Genomic DNA, 18,431 nt, shown 5'->3' on the forward strand with positions numbered 1-18,431 from the left:
TGCTATATCATTACGGTTAAGAAAGGCATATAGGCTGCAGTCACCGATTTATTTCCCTTAAAGGCTATAACAGCACTTGGTGCACAAAGCATGTCTAATGGCAATGCTCTGCTGCCACGAGCTTCCCAGAATATCTGGAAAACGCCAGCAAATTCCCTCTGAAACAACCGCGAGCAGCCTCTGCAGTTTGCAAGCCCCAGTTGGGCAGTGAAGTTAGAAAATGGAGTCTGGGACACTAGGCTTGCTCTGTTTGTCTGAACTTGGAGAGGTGAACTCTGCTCTCACGCTGGACGGGGCTGACTCATCCGGGCACGTTCAAATCTGGCTGCAGAGACGCCCCGGCGCTGACTTCCTGTGCCTGGCCGGCAGCTCTGGCTGGCGCCCTGCCTGCAATCTGGATTGCAGCAATAGTAACTGGGTGTGAATGTGCAACTCAAGCGGGGCATTTGTTGGTCTGAGTCAGTACACAATGAATTGCTGCACGTGGGTGCCAGATGTTCCGGGACAACACGGTGACATGAGCGACACAGTGGTGAGTGAACCAGAGGAGTGAGTGCGAGGCCGGGTAGGAGGCATTCCATTTCTTGGGGAGGGGACACGGGCAGCCTTGGGGCCAGCTGAGCTAGGGTCCGGCTTGGCACTGAGACAAAACACGAGCAGAGCCATCACAAAATGTAAAACAGGCAAACAGTGTCATGAAAAAATATCAAAAGACTTTCAAATGAAAGCAGTGGGAACATTCCTCAGTGGTCACAATTAAGTACGTCACTACATCGCTGAATTGAGTGAGTCATTGAAAGTAATGTTTGTAAATATGAAACATTGGAAAACACTACCACACCCTGACAACTTTGACACAAGTTACTCAAAATGTGACATGCTGCTGTTCTTTATTTGTATAGCCTATATTGTTATTAAATGTGAAGCAACAATATTTTATATTACCTTTATATGCAGATCTCTGTACTTCTCTCTCCAAGAACCCGTGCCAGCTCAGGGCCACAACTATACTCAACATCTCAGATTCAACAACCCAGCGCTGTAACCAGATATACAGAGTACATTATATGGAACACCATAAATGGACCTGCAGAGCTGTTCAAAGCTTCCTACATTCTGAAAACCAAAAAACTGCACGGCTGTCTCTTACATTTCAGCATCCAACATGCTGCATCCCATAATACAATAACCACACTTCTGTGGTCATTAGGCACGACATGGAAACACTTCGCACATAGGATCAAAACAAAAACACCATCCTTCCAAACACACACCCAACAGCAGGGGTCTTCAAAAGGGGGGAGGGGCACCCAAAGACATGGGCAGCGCAGGGGCCCCCAGGGGCCCTGCGACTCCCCTTTCCGCCATCCTTTCCATGGCGTTTCCCGCAGCCATGAACAGGCTGGCGGGAGGGGGACTCGTAATCCCCTGGGCAGCGCTGCTAGCAGCGCTGCCCTGGAGGATTACAACCGCTGGGACCAACGTGGCGGGAAACCGCCGGTCCCGGCAGTACGACCGCGGCGCTTCCGCCACGGTTGTAATTCCATGGATTGCACCGCCAGCCTGTTGGCGGTGCATCCAACGAAACAGCCCTGGCGGTCGACGACCGCCAGGGTTGTAATGAGGGCCTTAATCTACTTATCAGTCCCTAGTACCCTGGCATAGTATACATCCAGGGCTTGTAAATGAAATGCTCCTAGTGGGCCAGAAACCACATTTTAAACAATAATCACAAGATTTAAATGTGTCATTTCTGTTTGGAATGTTTCCACAGACATCAAAGATCAAATACCATGACAGAACATGCCTGCTGGAATTCATGGCGCCCTTCGCAAGCGCCTCCTTGAAGAGCTGCGAACCAAGAATCAAACGCTATGTGGGCTTCAAGAGCTCTTCGTTTTTGCCCATTATTTAATTGTGCTCATTGAGGGGTTGGCCTCTACTAAAATCAGACTTTTTCTCATGTCAGCAGTAACAATAACATAAACATTAAATATAAAATGTAATTTCTTGAGCTCTCTTAATCTGCTGGCCCAGCTAGCTTGACAAACAGAGTGATTTCAGGTGAGTCTCAGCATCTAAAGTGCTGCAATTAAACACTTAACAAAGAGGCCACACAGCTCCCAATGAGTTTTCTCCTTGGGTCCCAGCACTACAAGGAGACCTGGGCAATTGTGCAGCATGGTTCCATGGAGCTTGGCTTCAAGACATGTTCTGCCTCCCACTGTTTAATCATCAGTTTACACTTCCAAATCTGGGGGGATTTTGGCCAATGCATCTCGCCAGTCCTAAATGTGGGGGAGGGATAAACTCCTCCTGCACCCCCACCCCCTCACAGTTCTTATGCACATGAGTGTGTGAGTCACACTGTAGAAGGCTACACATGCAAAAGCCCAGGTATAGGGCAAAGGGGTGGGGGGGCGGGTAAGGTGTCTGAGGATTCGAGGGTGTGGGAGGAAATTGACAGCCAAAGAAGTCTTCATTTTACAGAAGTTTGTTACTGAGGGCTACTCTGATTTATCTGTTTTCTAATATCTCATGCGTGAAAAAAATTTAGCTTTGTCAAATGGGATATATTTACATTTGCTTCTCCTGATTGATTCGGATGTAAGTTATCTTTCCATTATCAAACAGTTTTTGGATCAGTCACTCAGTGACAGCTTTACTAATGTATGATTGGAAGCAGAATAGAACATTTGCTCTAGCTAGTGCTTTGGTGGCAAAGAATTTACACCAAATTTTATTTTGCGTATAGCCCCATACAACACTGTAAATGTGCTTTAAAATCCTACCTAATTTTTGCAATGCTGTTGACCGAATATGCTTTAACATGCAACACCAGCAACAAATTTTCCAAAAAGTGTACAGCCCGGGTTGCACCAAAAATACTGTGCCTGCCTTTTTATTGGGGTTGTGTTGTATGAAAGAAAGAATTAATGAATGCTTTCAGCAGGGCACATTCGAGCATCAGCCAGACCTGCAGAGAGCTTATGATGTCACCTTGGAACGTTGGGCTAGTCTGACTAAAAGCACAGTGAGTGGGTGAGGCATTTAGAACATATGGATTGCAATACTATGGGGCATATTTATACTTTTTGGTGCAAAACTGCACTAATGCAGTTTTGTATCAAAATGTTTTGCACCGGCTTGCACCATTCTTGAGCACCAGCCGGGCACCATATTTATGGAATGGTGCAAGCAGGTGCAAAGAGTAGGCTAGTGTAAAAAAAAAAGATGTTAGTCGGGTGTGGGTGGCAGTATGGGAGAATGGGGGTTTGCACCAAAACATGACGTTAGGCATGTTAGAGTAAAATAAATGACTCTAACCAGCCTAGCTTCATTTTCTGACTCAAAACCATCCATACCACATGACTCTTGTCTTAGAAAAGACAGGAGTCATGCCCACCACCCCAATGGCCAGCACAGGGGACCAGGGACCCCTGGGACTGGCAAATGCACCCAGCGCCATGTAAGGGGGCCCATTTCAGGGCCCCCAGTAGCATTTTTAAAAAACAATTAAAATACTTACCTGTACATACCTATACTTACCTGGGATGGGGTCCCCCATCCTCCTCTGTTCCTCTGGTGTGGGTGTGGGTGTCCCTGGGTCCTGAGGAGGGCACCTGTGGGCTTATTCCATGGTGTTCCACCATGGAAATAGGCCCAGGGGTCCCCTAACGCCCGCCCTGACCCCGGCGTTAAATAATGGCACAAAGCAAGCTTTACACCATTATTTGACCCCTCCCGCTGTGTGTGATTTTAGCACGGGGATAAATATGGCGCTAAGGCCATAGAGTCATTTTTTGCACAGGTACGCCTACTGTGCATCTCATTGACGCAAGGTAGGTTTCCACGTCAAAAATATTTACTTTAATTCCATAACTTTGGCGCTAGACGGGTCTAGTGCCAAAGTATAAATATGGAGTCGGTTTTGCACCGAATTTGCTTAAAAAAAATTATGCTAATTCAGCGCAAACCGAGTATAAATATGGGCCTACATATCTTGGTAATCACATATAGATGATATTATTAACAGTGCATTGTGATGCTGTTTGTAAGTTAATTTATTTTATATGCTTTCTTTTTTCTTACTCTACCTTTTCACTTTGTCAATTAGTGTGATAAATGAAAAGCTACCTGGCCCACTCTCATCACTAGCATAAGAGGAGTCTATAGGAAATCTGCCTTTCTGTGCGATCACTTCGTATTTTTTACCTTTTGCTGGACCCTGTATTTTTGCTGGTGTTAGACATCTGTGAACTTTACCCTACTAACCAGTAGTAAAATGCTGTGCTCCCCTTTTAAACCTGGTTTGAATTGACATACCCCTAATTGGTGTAATAAACGTACCTATAATTCCCTCGTATATGGTACAAAAAGTACACTGGGCCTGTAAGTTAAATGCCACTAGTCCATAGCAGCACATATTGTGCCATCCAGTTCATTGGTATTCTAAAGCAGAGCTACAGCCTACCAACGTAGCCTGGATGTGGCAGTTTAAATCCTGCAAATCAACCTCTCAAAAATAAACCTTGCTTCAGGTCATAGCTTTCCTTCTAAATATTAATCAGTCATCTCTATGTAGGCTTTGTAGCCCACGAGGCAGGATGCATGGTATTTAAAAGTAGAACATGTAGAAATGTAACTTTAACATATACTTACAGTGAATAGTACCCAAAAGATATTTTTCACTCTGGCAAGTCTCACTGTCCTATGCAGAAAATGAGAATACAGATTAAAAATCCAACTAAAGTATCTCAGGAGTGGGACTAGCTAGAAAAAGAATTAAACAACTATTTCTAATAGTTATAAAAAATCCAATTCATTAGTGAAGTTGGATTTTTTTAAATATTAAGAAAGAGTAACTTTTAGAAAGTTACATTTTCCCTGCCTGAAGTTCCTGGAGGATAAATTTGCATTTCATCTCCCATGTCTGCCGGTCAGTAATTACCATTTGATTAGGTGCGAAAAAGGTGCAAAGTGTTTCCGAGGAGCAAAAAAAAAGGTTGACCTGAATGGGCAGAGATGGCTCCTCTGAACCTCACAGAATTTGCAGGGTGCCGGCTGTGAGCATCCTTTTTGAATTTACAGTATCAAATCCTACTTAAATGCCAAATTCTGCTTGACAGATCTGCTGGGTTTTTACATATAACACTGGGGGTGCACTAGAAAGGAGGGTAAACAGGAGGCCGAAACAATTCTTGTGTGTCTACTGTCAGGTTGCAGAACCTGCTTTGTCCTACCAGACATCTGTCACTGAGATTATTAGATGTGCTGTGGCTGGTTCAAACTAGATTTTGTTGTTAGCTGTGGTAGGGAACTACAGTTATCATTGATTACCATAGTAATCTCCCTACACACGACTCCAGCCCTCAAAGCCTATGTTTTATGTGGCCAAAGACATATGTCTTCTCAAAAATGCCCAAAGTGGGTAGAGTTTTCCCCAGGAACTTTTACCCCATTGGTAACAGTGTGTCCAGGAGTCATTCCCACCCACTAGCTCCTGCCAGACTTAAACATGGCTCATTCAGGCACCCACTTCAGACACCCACTTCATTTTACCCCTGGATCTGCGGAGGAACAGGAGAGGACTGGACTGCTGTCAGTGACCTAAGAAGAGCTACGAAGGACTAGGCCTACTCTCTATTGCACTCAGATCAAAGATGTGGACTCCATGGCGATGAGATTGACCTCCTGTTCAAGTTGCAGAGCTATAACAAGCTACAAGAGGCCTTTCCTGAAAATGCCCAGCTTATCCGTGTCCACTACCTAACACCCTGTGAGTCTTTAAATGCTTCTCCAGAGGTATTGTCAGGTTGTAGAAGTGTAATCATGTGGTGGGTTGGGACTTAAAGCATTAAAGTCAGAAGGTACAATCTTTGACCAGGATGAACCTGGTTGGTGTATCCCACCCACCCTCTATCACAGTGAGTGTCAAATCGCACCTAGGCCCTGCTCTACTGCAATAATTGATTATAATTGGCACATTATGCTTTTTGCCACCATTCCTTCATTAAACTCTAAAACAAATCATATCTCCAGTTCCCATGTTGAATTTTGCCCATCTAAATCTGGAAAATACATTGTGCCCCAGGGGAATAACGAGTGGGTGCGCCCACGGGGCACAGTGGTATTCCAGAAGGGGCCACAGACCCTTGTGCATCCTGTTCTATAAAACAGATAGTGCTTGCACACATGTTGCACCAGCACTATTATGAGGGTGTTCCCTCATTTGCATGAGGGAGCAGTGGGAAACATGCCTTTAGAATGCGCACTGAAAGTATGCCACAATAAGGTGGTGCACTTTCAGTATGCTTCCTAAACGGAGCCCTCAGGAGGGGATAAAAGTGGTCCCATGGACCCCCAGACATCCTGTTGCTGGTGGATATAGTCACTCACTGCACCAGCCTGCAGGGGGATCTCTCTCACCTCTTGAAAGTGTAGGCAGGTTGCCACCTACAGAGTGAAACACAGAGTGGCTTTTAATAGTTGCTTCATATTTCACTTGAATACACTGCTCTGAGGGAAGTACAAGTTCACGGCTGCCCTGGGGGCGGTGCATTCTTTCTAATACTGCTCACTGTCCCTGTTTTCATCCGGTGCACCTATCGAAAGTGCGCCACCGCGTAAACAAGAGCTGTGATTATTCCTTGATGTGGGTACTCACTCCCATCACTTAAAAATCCAATTTCCGACCCAATTTAGTACAGTCAATTGTATGTTAGTCTAACATTGAGGTGGCAGCTGGGCCCAGTGGTTATAGAAATGAAGGTAAGACATCAGTATTCTGTTCAAGATACATTCACAGAAAGATAAGCCCTGATGGGCAATTTGGATAAAAGAGAAACTGTTGGTTTTGGGTTTCTCCCATAGAATGCCAGGGATACTGACTACCACAGAATAGGGTTATAAAAGGTCTAATTCAGTCTCATTAATGCCAGCACTGTGGAAAGATTATCTAGGTGGCATGGCTGTAGTCAGAAATACAAGTCGGGAAAACGCCTAATCCTCCGAATACTGTAACCCAGCTATTCTTAATATGGGAGCTATTCAAATTATTGATAAGGACCCATAGTCCTATGCAAGACATATGTCTTCTCAAGGAAGATTTTTTAATGTACCTAGATTATTGTTCTACAGAATGGAAACCCAGACAGGTTTAAAGGGTTTTATAATAACTTTTATTGGAAGCCAGACCTCTCATCACCAGGTTTCTGAAGATCGCGTGTTCTGCTACCATGTTGTTAATTCCACGTCTCAGACCAAATAAATGAATTACAAAATGAGTATGAGGACAATTTAGTAACTTTATGACACACTCTGCTGTTACTAATTTTTTTATTGCACTGCTACACCTAAGATTAAAAAACAACATAAAAAAGAGATTGTGCCAGACCTCGGAGGGTATACTTAAGAAAGGGAGTGGGGACCAGACAATGGGAAGAAAAGCAACAAATACGGTGGGGCCAGGGAGACACCCCTGTTGAACACAGAAGGCACGAGACCTAGATGTAGCGTCCGGTCCACCCCAACCTGGACACCCACCAATGAATACGCCACACACAGAGCTATGTGTTACACGTCTTTATCCATCAGTGGGTAACCGCAAACTCAACATTCTAAACCTGCATTTACTTCACGTTCTAGCACTTACGTCATCACTCTACAGCAGGGATCTTCAAATTGGGAGGCGGCCCCCCTAGGGAGGCCTTAAGTGATCCCGGGGGGCACCAGGCTCTGGCCAAAAGAGGCATTATGCAGATAACAGTGCTTTGTTTTAAGCAGAAAGGAGATTGTTGCATTTTTAAAAAGGTGACAGAGCTTAACTGCAATGTTTAAATAAGTCCAGACATATTTAAACTTGGGCAATTTATTAGAATAATAGTGAAAAATTCGAAAGAGGAGGTCCGATGATTTATTTTTCCACCTGGGGGCGGGGCTTTAAAAAGTTTGAAAACCTCTGCTCTACAGAGTCTTTCAGGAGCAGAAGTGGGGTCTGTTATACCCACTCACACGACACTACAATAAAGAAAGGGAGATTAGCTTGAAAAGGGGGTGGTTGAGGTGGATTTCAATCAGCAAAACAGAAAAAACAGCAAGAATAAATGTATCTATTTATACGGTGAGCAAAAAAGACAGAGTTACATTTTTGAAGTTAAAGGGTATGTAAGTGTTTGTTAACGATTACAATGTGGATGCTTTCAGAGTGAAATCTTTCGAGCGATGGGTTTGAGTGAGAAGTTTCACTAGAACTGGTTTCTTCAAGTCATTTTTTGTTTAAATCACGTACAGCCCAATGCAAGTTGTGGTTGAAGGCAACGTCACTGACGCAGACATCAGGCCATGAGACCACGAGTGTGACTCAGTTCATGTTCCAAGGTATTGACATCGAGGAGAGAACTAAAGGGATACGATCATAGGAAAGAAAGAGGTTTTGTGATGAAGACTGGTTCCGCACATAGATATAACGGATATAATCCTCTGTCACCACTAGATGGCGTCCAATACCAATAGAAAACTCGAATCCCTGTCAAATGCAATATTGTCCGCAACATCGAAAATCCTTCAGACAGAGTACGTATGGTCCTTTCTTCGGGGAACATTTTATAGAACATCAGTTGCAGGGGCAGTTCCTATAGCGAAGGAGCGTCGCTATCCTGGCCAAGAGCCAGGAGATGAAAAATAAAACTATAGTTGCCCAATCGTTTTATTTTTCATCTGCTGGCTCAGGTCAGCCAGCAGTGCAGGGAGGGGTGGAGCTGGGCCACGGGATGGAGGAGGAGGAGGACAGAGTGCACTCAAGTGCGCATGTGTGTTTGGCTGGTTGTCTCAGGCCGGCCAAACACACATGCGCACTTAGGCTGGAGGAAATGAAGATACTTCCATGCTCTGCCTGAGCGACAGTCGCTGCCGCTCAGACCAATCCTGATGCTGCTATGCTTAGCATGAAAGCAGCCCCAGGATTGCTGGGGAGCCTGTGCTGGTGTCCCAGTGAATGCTGGGACACCACATGGAGGAAAGAGGAGCGAGGCGGCAGGAGACTGAGATGGCAGTAAGGTAAGTTTATTTTATATTCCCCCTCCACCATCTCCGTCCCCTCCCCTTGAGATTTGCGACGGCCGCTGCTGGTTGCAAGAGTCACTTATATAGGTGCTGGAGATGTAGACGGCGAGCCCTAAAAGAGAATCTTACCGAAGGTCAGGTCTTGGAAAGGAGGAAGAACAGTGGTGTTTTAAATAGGAAAAATATGTATTTTTTTAAAAAAATAACAATGTGATGGCAGGTTATAGTCCTTCAAGTGCCTTACTCACTAGGCAGAGAAGATATACACAGTAAGGCTGTTCCACCCACCACCTATGCACAGCGCAAGTTACTCTATTTCTGCCCTCCATCCTGACATAATCCATAGTGGCAAGCCTTTTCTATAACCACCAACCTACACTCATTCTAGTGTATCCCTCTTCCCCCTGCTCTTTAGGGTAACCCCATTTCTATGGGACTCATCCTTGGGTATGGTCCCTCTTGCTCTGTCTATATACTTGTCTATAAACCCTTTTTCCGTCATCTCTTTGTGGTTGGTACAAATAGGGCAGGAGTCAAAAGCTTCATGTAAATTATAGTTTATACCGGTTGTTCTTAGGTTGGGATACCCTTTATTATATATAACAGGAGTCACCATCATCATGTAAATTATGGTTCATTCCAGTTATTCTTGACTAGTATACAAGTTATTAATATACAGGACATGAGTCATCAGTGTAATGTAAGTTATGGTTTACTCCAGGTATTCTTAGATTGGGATATAAGTTATTGATATACAGGACACCATATATCATCTTCATGTAAGTTATGGATTATTCCAGTGGCTCTTTGATTGGGAAGTTGGTGATACAACCCACTTAGAGCACTGCAAAAGGGATGCTCAACCTGACATTATGGTGGTCATTCTGACCCTGGCGGTCTTTGACCGCCAGGGCGGAGGACCGCGGGAGCACCGCCGACAGGCCGGCGGTGCTCCAATGGGGATTCCGACCGCGGCGGTAAAGCCGCGGTCGGACCGGCACCACTGGCGGGGTCCCGCCAGTGTACCGCGGCCCCATTGAATCCTCCGCGGCGGCGCAGCTTGCTGCACCGCCGCGGGGATTCCGACCCCCCCTACCGCCATCCAGATCCCGGCGGTCGGACCGCCGAGATCCGGATGGCGGTAGGGGGGGTCGCGGGGCCCCTGGGGGCCCCTGCAGTGCCCATGCCACTGGCATGGGCATTGCAGGGGCCCCCGTAAGAGGGCCCCTACATGTATTTCACTGTCTGCTGCGCAGACAGTGAAATACGCGACGGATGCAACTGCACCCGTCGCACAGCTTCCACTCCGCCGGCTCGATTCCGAGCCGGCTTCATCGTGGAAGCCTCTTTCCCGCTGGGCTGGCTGGCGGTCTGAAGGCGACCGCCCGCCAGCCCAGCGGGAAAGTCAGAATTACCGCCGCGGTCTTTCGACCGCGGAACGGTAACCTGAGGGCGGGACTTTGGCGGGCGGCCTCCACCGCCCGCCAAGGTCAGAATGAGGGCCTATATGTGTTAGACCTGACTGCCTTAGGGTAGTCACCCCTAACTTTTTGCCTGCCTCCCTCCACTTTTTGGACACTGTTTTTGCTGGTTTTTAGACTCTGCGCACTTTACCACTGCTAACCAGTGCTAAAGTGCATATGCTCTCTCCCTTAAAACATGGTAACCTTGAATCGTACCTGATTAGACTAGTAATTTACTTATAAGTCCCTAGTAAAGTGCACTTCATGTGCATAGGGCTGGTAAGTTAAATGTTACTAGTGGGCCTGCAGCACTGGTTGTGCCACCCACTTAAGTAGCCCCTTTTTTCCTTGTCTCAGGCCTGCCATTGCAAGGCCTGTGTGTGCAGTTTCACTGCCACCTCGACTTGGCATTTAAAACTACTTGCCAAGCCTAGAACTCCCCTTTTTCTACATATAAGTCACCCTTAATGTGTGCCCTAGGTAACCCCTAGAGCAGGGTGCTGTGTGGGTAAAAGGCAGGACATGTACCTGTGTAGTTATATGTCCTGGTAGTGTAAAACTCCTAAATTCGTTTTTGCACTACTGTGAGGCCTGCTCCCTTCATAGGCTAACATTGGGGCTGCCCTCATACACTGTTGAAGTGGCAGCTGCTGATCTGAAAGGAGCAGGAGTGTCATATTTAGTATGGCCAGAATGGTAATACAAAGTCCTGCTGACTGGTGAAGTCGGATTTAATATTACTATTCTAGAAATGCCACTTTTAGAAAGTGAGCATTTCTTTGCACTTAAATCCTTCTGTGCCTTACAATCAACGTCTGGCTGGGCTTGGTTGACAGCTCCTTGTGCATTCACTCAGACACACCCCAAACACAGGGTACTCAGCCTCACTTGCATACATCTGCATTTTGAATGGGTCTTCCTGGGCTGGGAGGGTGGAGGGCCTGCTCTCACACAAAGGACTGCCACACCCCCTACTGGGACCCTGGCAGACAGGATTGAACTGAAAGGGGACCTGGTGCACTTCTTAGCCACTCTTTGAAGTCTCCCCCACTTCAAAGGCACATTTGGGTATAAAACAGGGCCTCTGCCCTACCTCATCAGACACTTGCTGGAGAAGAAACCTGAACCAGAAACTACATCCTGCCAAGAAGAACTGCCTGGCTGCTCAAAGGACTCACCTGTCTGCTTTCTACCAAGGACTGCTGCCTTGCTGTTGCCCTGCTGCCTTGCTGAACTCTTGTCTGGCTGTGAAAGTGCTCTCCAAGGGCTTGGATAGAGTTTGCCTCCTGTTCCCTGAAGTCTCAGGACCAAAAAGACTTCTCTCTTTCACTTGGACGCTCCGTGCGCCGAAAATTTCGACGCACAGCTTGTTTCGCGGCGAGAAAAACGCCGCACTCCGACGCTGATCGACGCGACGCTCTTGGGACGATCGAAGATCCGACGCACGGCCTCGCAAGGACAACGCCGCCCGACCTCTAGAGGAGAAATCGACGCGACGCCTGCCGTGAGATCGTAATTTCAACCCGCAGCCCCGCAGATCGAAGTCTAGAGGAGAAATCGACGCGACGCCTGCCGTGAGATCGTAATTTCGACGCGCAGCCCCGCAGACCGACGCGCAGCCGGAGAACAAGCAGGAAAATCCACGCACAGACCCGGGACATCTGGTAATCCCCGCGATCCACAGAAAGAGACTGTCCGCGCGCCGGAAAACGACGCCCGACTTCCCCGCGTGTAAAATAACGACGCAAGTCCGTGTGTGCTGGGGAGAAATCGATGCACACACCCGTTTTCCATGCACCTCTTCTTTTGTGGCCCTCTGAGGAGATTTTCCACCAGAAACCAGGTACTTTGTGCTTAAAAGAGACTTTGTTTATATTCTAAAGACTTAAGACACTTTATATCACTTCCCTGTGATATTTCTACAATTTTCCATTGCAACGTTATTCTTCTGACCTACAATTACCCTGATAAATATTATATATTTTTCTAAACACTGTGTGGTGTATTTTTGTGGTGCTATATGGTGGTATTGTATGATTTATTGCACAAATACTTTACACATTGCCTTCTAAGTTAAGCCTGACTGCTCGTGCCAAGCTACCAGAGGGTGGGCACAGGATAATCTTGGATTGTGTGTGACTTACCCTGACTAGAGTGAGGGCTTTTGCTTGGACAGGGGGTAACCTGACTGCCAACCAAAAACCCCATTTCTAACATTGGTGATCAGCGGTGAGGATAGGACTTGTATTTGTGCAGTGACATACAGTAGCTAAGTATTTCACTACCTACCCACAGTTGAAGGTCAACTTGGTTTTTATCTCTTTTTGAAAACCTGATTTTGTTCCTGACAATTTTCAAAAACTAAATCCTCACTCAACATGTCTCTGACTGGGTCTCAGACAGGGGACTTTGACCTAGTCCAGTTGGATACATATACGGTCAAACAACTAAGAGGATTCTGCAGGGCACTGAGGGTACCCACCCAAGGGGCCTCCAGAAAGGAGGACTTTCAAGTGGCGCTGAGGGCCTGGGCAGAAGCCCATTTAGAGGATGATGAGGAAGAGGAGCCAGAAAATGGCACCTCAGAGGAATTTTCACTATCTGTGGATGGTGTTACCACTGCAATTGTGTCCCCTTCCAGACCAGGGAGCAGTGTCTCTATGCAAAGCCTGACCGCAGAGGAAAGGAGAGAGGAAAGGGAGTTCCAATTGCAAATGGCAAAACTGAAAATTGAGGCTCAACAGGAGGAGAGAAGGGCAGAGAGAGAAGCCAAACAAGCTGAAGCTGAAAGAACAGCCAAGCAAGCAGAAGCTGAAAGAGCAGCCAAACAAGCAGAAGCTGAAAGAGCAGCCAAACAAGTGGAAGCTGAAAGAGCTTTGGCTGAAAAGAAACTATTGCTGGCTCATGAACTGAGTCTCAAGGAGCTGGAGATCAAGGCGAGACAGTCTGAATCCAGCAATAATGGTGGCAGCATACAGACAGGACCTGCTGGAGAAAAGAAGGTTCGTATACCCAAAAATGTGGTGCCCAGTTTTGTGGTGGGAGATGACATAGATAAATGGTTAGCTGCTTATGAAGTTGCACTAAGGGCTCATGAGGTTCCTGAAGGGCAATGGGGGGTAGCTATGTGGGGTTATGTGCCGCCATTGGGGAGGGACACACTTCTCACATTGGATCAACCTGATCAAAACACATACCCACTTCAGAAAGCCATTTTACTTGCCAAGTTTGGGCTGACCCCTGAGGGATACCGTCAGAGGTTCAGGGACAGCACCAAACAAACCACACAAACATGGGTGGATTTCTTTGATTTCTCCTGTAAGGCACTGAATGGATGGGTGCGGGGCAACAAAGTAGCAGATTATAAAGGTTTATATGACTTGATTCTGAGAGAGCATATGCTTAATGTTACTTATACAGATTTGCGCCAGCACCTAGTGGATAGTAAGCTGACTGATCCCAGGAAGCTTGCTGAGGAGGCGGACCTCTGGGTTAGCACCAGAGTGTCCAAGAAGGTACCTGGGGGGGACTCCCACAAAGGTGGTCAGGGTTCCCAACAGAAGAAAGAGGGGGGAGATAAACTTGCAGATAAGGAACTCTCTAAAGGCCCCCAAAAGAATTCCCAGGGAGGGGGTGGCAACCCTTCCTTTTCCAAATTTGGGAAAAAGCCAGGGACATATGACAAGTCAGGGAAATCTAGCCCCAAATGCATGGAGTGTTTCCAGTATGGTCACTACAAAGGCGATCCACAGTGCCCCAAGAGGGCACCGTCCACTACTGGACAGGCACCTGGGTTGACTAGTGTAGCGCTCGGGGGGGAGATGGACCCAAGTAGCTTTGGGGAGCAGGTAGAGATTTCCCTAGTGTCCCTGGGAGAAGGAGAAATGGTGCCCAAGGCCCACATGCCCAGAAATACTTCCAAGTACCGGCAGTGGGTCACCATTGATGGGCAGAAGGTGGAGGCTCTGCGTGACACAGGAACCAGTATGACTACTATCAAGAGTCAGCTGGTGTCAACAGAGCAGATAGTACCTAATACATTCCACCAGGTCAGAGTCGCTGACAATCGCGAGAGTCACCTACCGGTGGCTCTGGTTCCCTTTGAGTGGGGGGGGGTCTCTGGTACTCTGAAAGTAGCTGTGAGTCCTGCCATGCCTGTAGATTGTCTGTTAGGCAATGATCTTGAGCACACTGCTTGGAAAGAAGTGGAGCTCAGCTCTCACCTGCAGATGTTAGGGTTGCCTGAGTGGGTCTGCATGACCACACGGTCCATGGCTGACCGCAAGGGAAGTCAAGGGCATCTGGAGCCTGGAACGATGGCCCAGAGGGCTGCCAGGAGGAGGGACCAGGGGTGCGGGAAACCGGCCCCAGAAGTTCCCACAGTAGCTGACGGGGCTCCTGAGGAGGATGCTCCCGAGCCAACTGGGGAAGACATTGCCGCCCTAGGTGACTTACCTGAGCTTGCTGGCTGGCAAGTTGAGGGTGGACCCACCAGGGAGGAATTCTGCAAGGCGCAGAAAGAATGTCCCACTCTGGAAGGTTTGAGGAAACAAGCCTCAAACCAGGCAGCAGGCGACGCCTCTGGCGATCACCACCTATATTGGGAGAATTATCTCCTCTACAGTGAGCCTAAGGCTCCGGGCTTTGGGGCAGCACGTATGCTGGTGGTCCCCCAATGTTACCGAACCTTCCTACTGGGTCTGGCTCACGACATTCCCCTGGCAGGACATTTGGGGCAGGACAAGACCTTTAACAGGCTTGTCACCCACTTTTATTGGCCCAAAATGAGGACACACTCAGATAAGTTCTGCAGATCTTGTCCTACCTGCCAGGCCAGTGGTAAAGCAGGAAAAAGGGTTAAAACCCCCCTGATCCCACTTCCTGTCGTTGGCACCCCCTTTGAAAGGGTGGGCATCGACATTGTTGGTCCCTTGGACCCCAAAACTGCCTTAGGCAACAGGTTCATCCTGGTTTTGGTAGACCATGCCACCCATTACCCAGAGGCAATCCCTCTGAGGACCGTAACTGCACAAGTGGTGGCCAGAACCCTGATGGGGATATTTACCCGTGTGGGATTCCCCAAGGAAATAGTGTCTGACAGAGGCACTAACTTCATGTCTGCATACATGAAGTCTCTGTGGGATGCGTGTGGTGTGACTTACAAGTTCACCACACCCTATCACCCCCAGTCTAATGGTCTTGTGGAGAGATTCAACAAGACCCTGAAAGGCATGATTGGTGGCCTCCCTGAGGCCATGAGGCGTAAGTGGGACGTCCTCTTACCATGCCTTCTCTTTGCTTACAGAGAGGTCCCCCAGAGGGGGGTAGGGTTCAGCCCCTTTGAACTTCTCTACGGGTACCCTGTCAGGGGACCCTTAAGCATTGTCCAGGAGGGATTGGAGAAAGCTCCAAAGACACCCCCACAGGATGTGGTCAGCTATATGTTGGCCCTCCGCAACCAGATGACCCGCTTCTGGAAAGAAGCCCAAGATAACCTTGAGGCCAGTCAAGAGGTGATGAAACAATGGTATGACCAGAAGGCCACCCTGGTAGAGTTTCAACCTGGAGACAAAGTGTGGGTAATGGAGCCAGTAGAGCCCAGAGCTCTCCAGGACCGCTGGTCTGGCCCATTTGAAATAAAGGAGCGGAAAGGGGAGGCCACTTACCTAGTGGACCTCCAAACCCCTAGGAATCCCCTAAGGGTGCTCGATGTGAACCGACTAAAAGCTCATTTTGAGAGGTCAGAGATCAACATGCTTCTGGTCACAGATGAAGGAACGGAAGAGGAGATTGAACCTCTCCCCGACCTCCTCTCTGCCCAAGAAGGTGATGGGTCAGTAAGCGGGGTCATTCTGTCTGACTCCCTGACTCTAAATCAGAAAGGAGACTGCTATGAGCTGTTGGAACAGTTCTCCCCCCTGTTCTCCCTTACTCCTGGACTGACCCACCTCTATGTTCATGATATTGACACTGGTGACAGTCTCCCTGTGAAAAACAAAATTTACAGGTTGTCGGATAAGGTGAAGGCCAGCATCAAGGAGGAGGTCTCCAAGATGTTGACTCTAGGGGTTATTGAGAAATCCAGTAGTCCCTGGGCCAGCCCAGTGGTGTTGGTCCCTAAGGCTACTGCCCCAGGTGCGAAGCCAGAACTCCGGTTCTGTGTGGACTACCGGGGTCTCAACTCAGTTACACGGACTGATGCTCACCCCATCCCCCGAGCTGATGAGCTCGTGGACAGACTAGGCGCTGCCAAGTTCCTGAGTACGTTTGATCTTACTTCAGGGTACTGGCAGATCGCCCTGACTGAGGGGGCTAAGGAAAGGTCCACATTTTCAACCCCTGATGGCCATTACCAGTTCCGGGTGATGCCGTTTGGGCTGAAAAATGCCCCCGCTACCTTCCAACGGTTGGTTAACGGGGTCCTAGCTGGCAAGGATGCCTTCTGTGCAGCCTACCTGGATGACATAGCTGTCTACAGTTCCAGCTGGTAGGAACACCTGCTTCACCTCAAGGAGGTGCTTCAGGCCCTGCAACAGGCAGGCCTGACCATCAAGGCTAGTAAGTGCCAGATTGGGCAGGGTTCCGTGGTGTACTTGGGACACCTGGTGGGTGGTGGCAAGGTGCAGCCACTCCAGGCCAAGATTGAAACTATCAAGGCCTGGCAACCACCACGAACGCAGACTGAGGTGAGAGCCTTTTTAGGCCTCATCGGATACTACCGCAGGTTTGTCAAGGGCTATGGTACCATTGTATCACCCTTGACAGAACTCACTTCCAAGAACAACCTAGGTTGGTGAATTGGACAGAGGCTTGTCAGAAAGCCTTTGACACCCTGAAGGAAGCCATGTGCATGGCCCCCGTGCTCAAGGCCCCTGACTACTCCCAGGAATTTATCGTGCAGACAGACGCTTCAGAGCATGGCATAGGGGCAGTCCTAGCACAGCTAAATGAGGAGGGCCAAGATCAACCGGTAGTCTTTATTAGCAGAAGGCTATTACCACGGGAACAGAGGTGGAGTGCTATTGAGAGAGAAGCTTTTGCTGTGGTCTGGGCACTGAAGAAGCTGAGACCCTACCTGTTTGGGACTCACTTCCGGGTTCAGACAGACCACAGGCCCCTCAGATGGCTCATGCAGATGAGGGGTGAGAATCCAAAACTCTTGAGGTGGTCCATTTCCCTACAGGGGATGGACTTTACGGTGGAACATCGCCCAGGGGTTGACCACGCCAATGCTGATGGTCTCTCCAGGTACTTCCGCCTTAGCGATGAGAGCTCCCAGGAGATCGGGTAGCTCTCCCCACTTTCAGCTGAGGGGACACATGTTAGACCTGACAGCCTTAGGGTAGTCACCCCTAACTTTTTGCCTGCCTCCCTCCACTTTTTGGACACTGTTTTTGCTGGTTTTTAGACTCTGCGCACTTTACCACTGCTAACCAGTGCTAAAGTGCATATGCTCTCTCCCTTAAAACATGGTAACCTTGAATCATACCTGATTAGACTAGTAATTTACTTATAAGTCCCTAGTAAAGTGCACTTCATGTGCATAGGGCTGGTAAGTTAAATGCTACTAGTGGGCCTGCAGCACTGGTTGTGCCACCCACTTAAGTAGCCCCTTTTTTCCTTGTCTCAGGCCTGCCATTGCAAGGCCTGTGTGTGCAGTTTCACTGCCACCTCGACTTGGCATTTAAAACTACTTGCCAAGCCTAGAACTCCCCCTTTTCTACATATAAGTCACCCTTAATGTGTGCCCTAGGTAACCCCTAGAGCAGGGTGCTGTGTGGGTAAAAGGCAGGACATGTACCTGTGTAGTTATATGTCCTGGTAGTGTAAAACTCCTAAATTCGTTTTTGCACTACTGTGAGGCCTGCTCCCTTCATAGGCTAACATTGGGGCTGCCCTCATACA

The 18,431-nt window shown here is 48.1% G+C and overlaps 1 protein-coding gene across 1 annotated transcript in view; it reads left to right on the forward strand.

Moving 5' to 3' along the window:
• The first annotated feature begins 375 nt into the window (after window positions 1–375).
• AICDA (activation induced cytidine deaminase) overlaps window positions 376–18,431 on the forward strand; it is a 32,056-nt gene continuing 14,000 nt past the window's right edge. Inside the window, exon 1 of the mRNA XM_069201940.1 lies at window positions 376–532. The gene's annotated coding sequence lies outside the window, so the exon portion shown is untranslated. The remainder of the gene's footprint in view (window positions 533–18,431) is intronic.

This window comes from Pleurodeles waltl, chromosome 7 (assembly GCF_031143425.1).
Source record: "Pleurodeles waltl isolate 20211129_DDA chromosome 7, aPleWal1.hap1.20221129, whole genome shotgun sequence".
Taxonomy (NCBI): Eukaryota; Metazoa; Chordata; class Amphibia; order Caudata; family Salamandridae; genus Pleurodeles; species Pleurodeles waltl.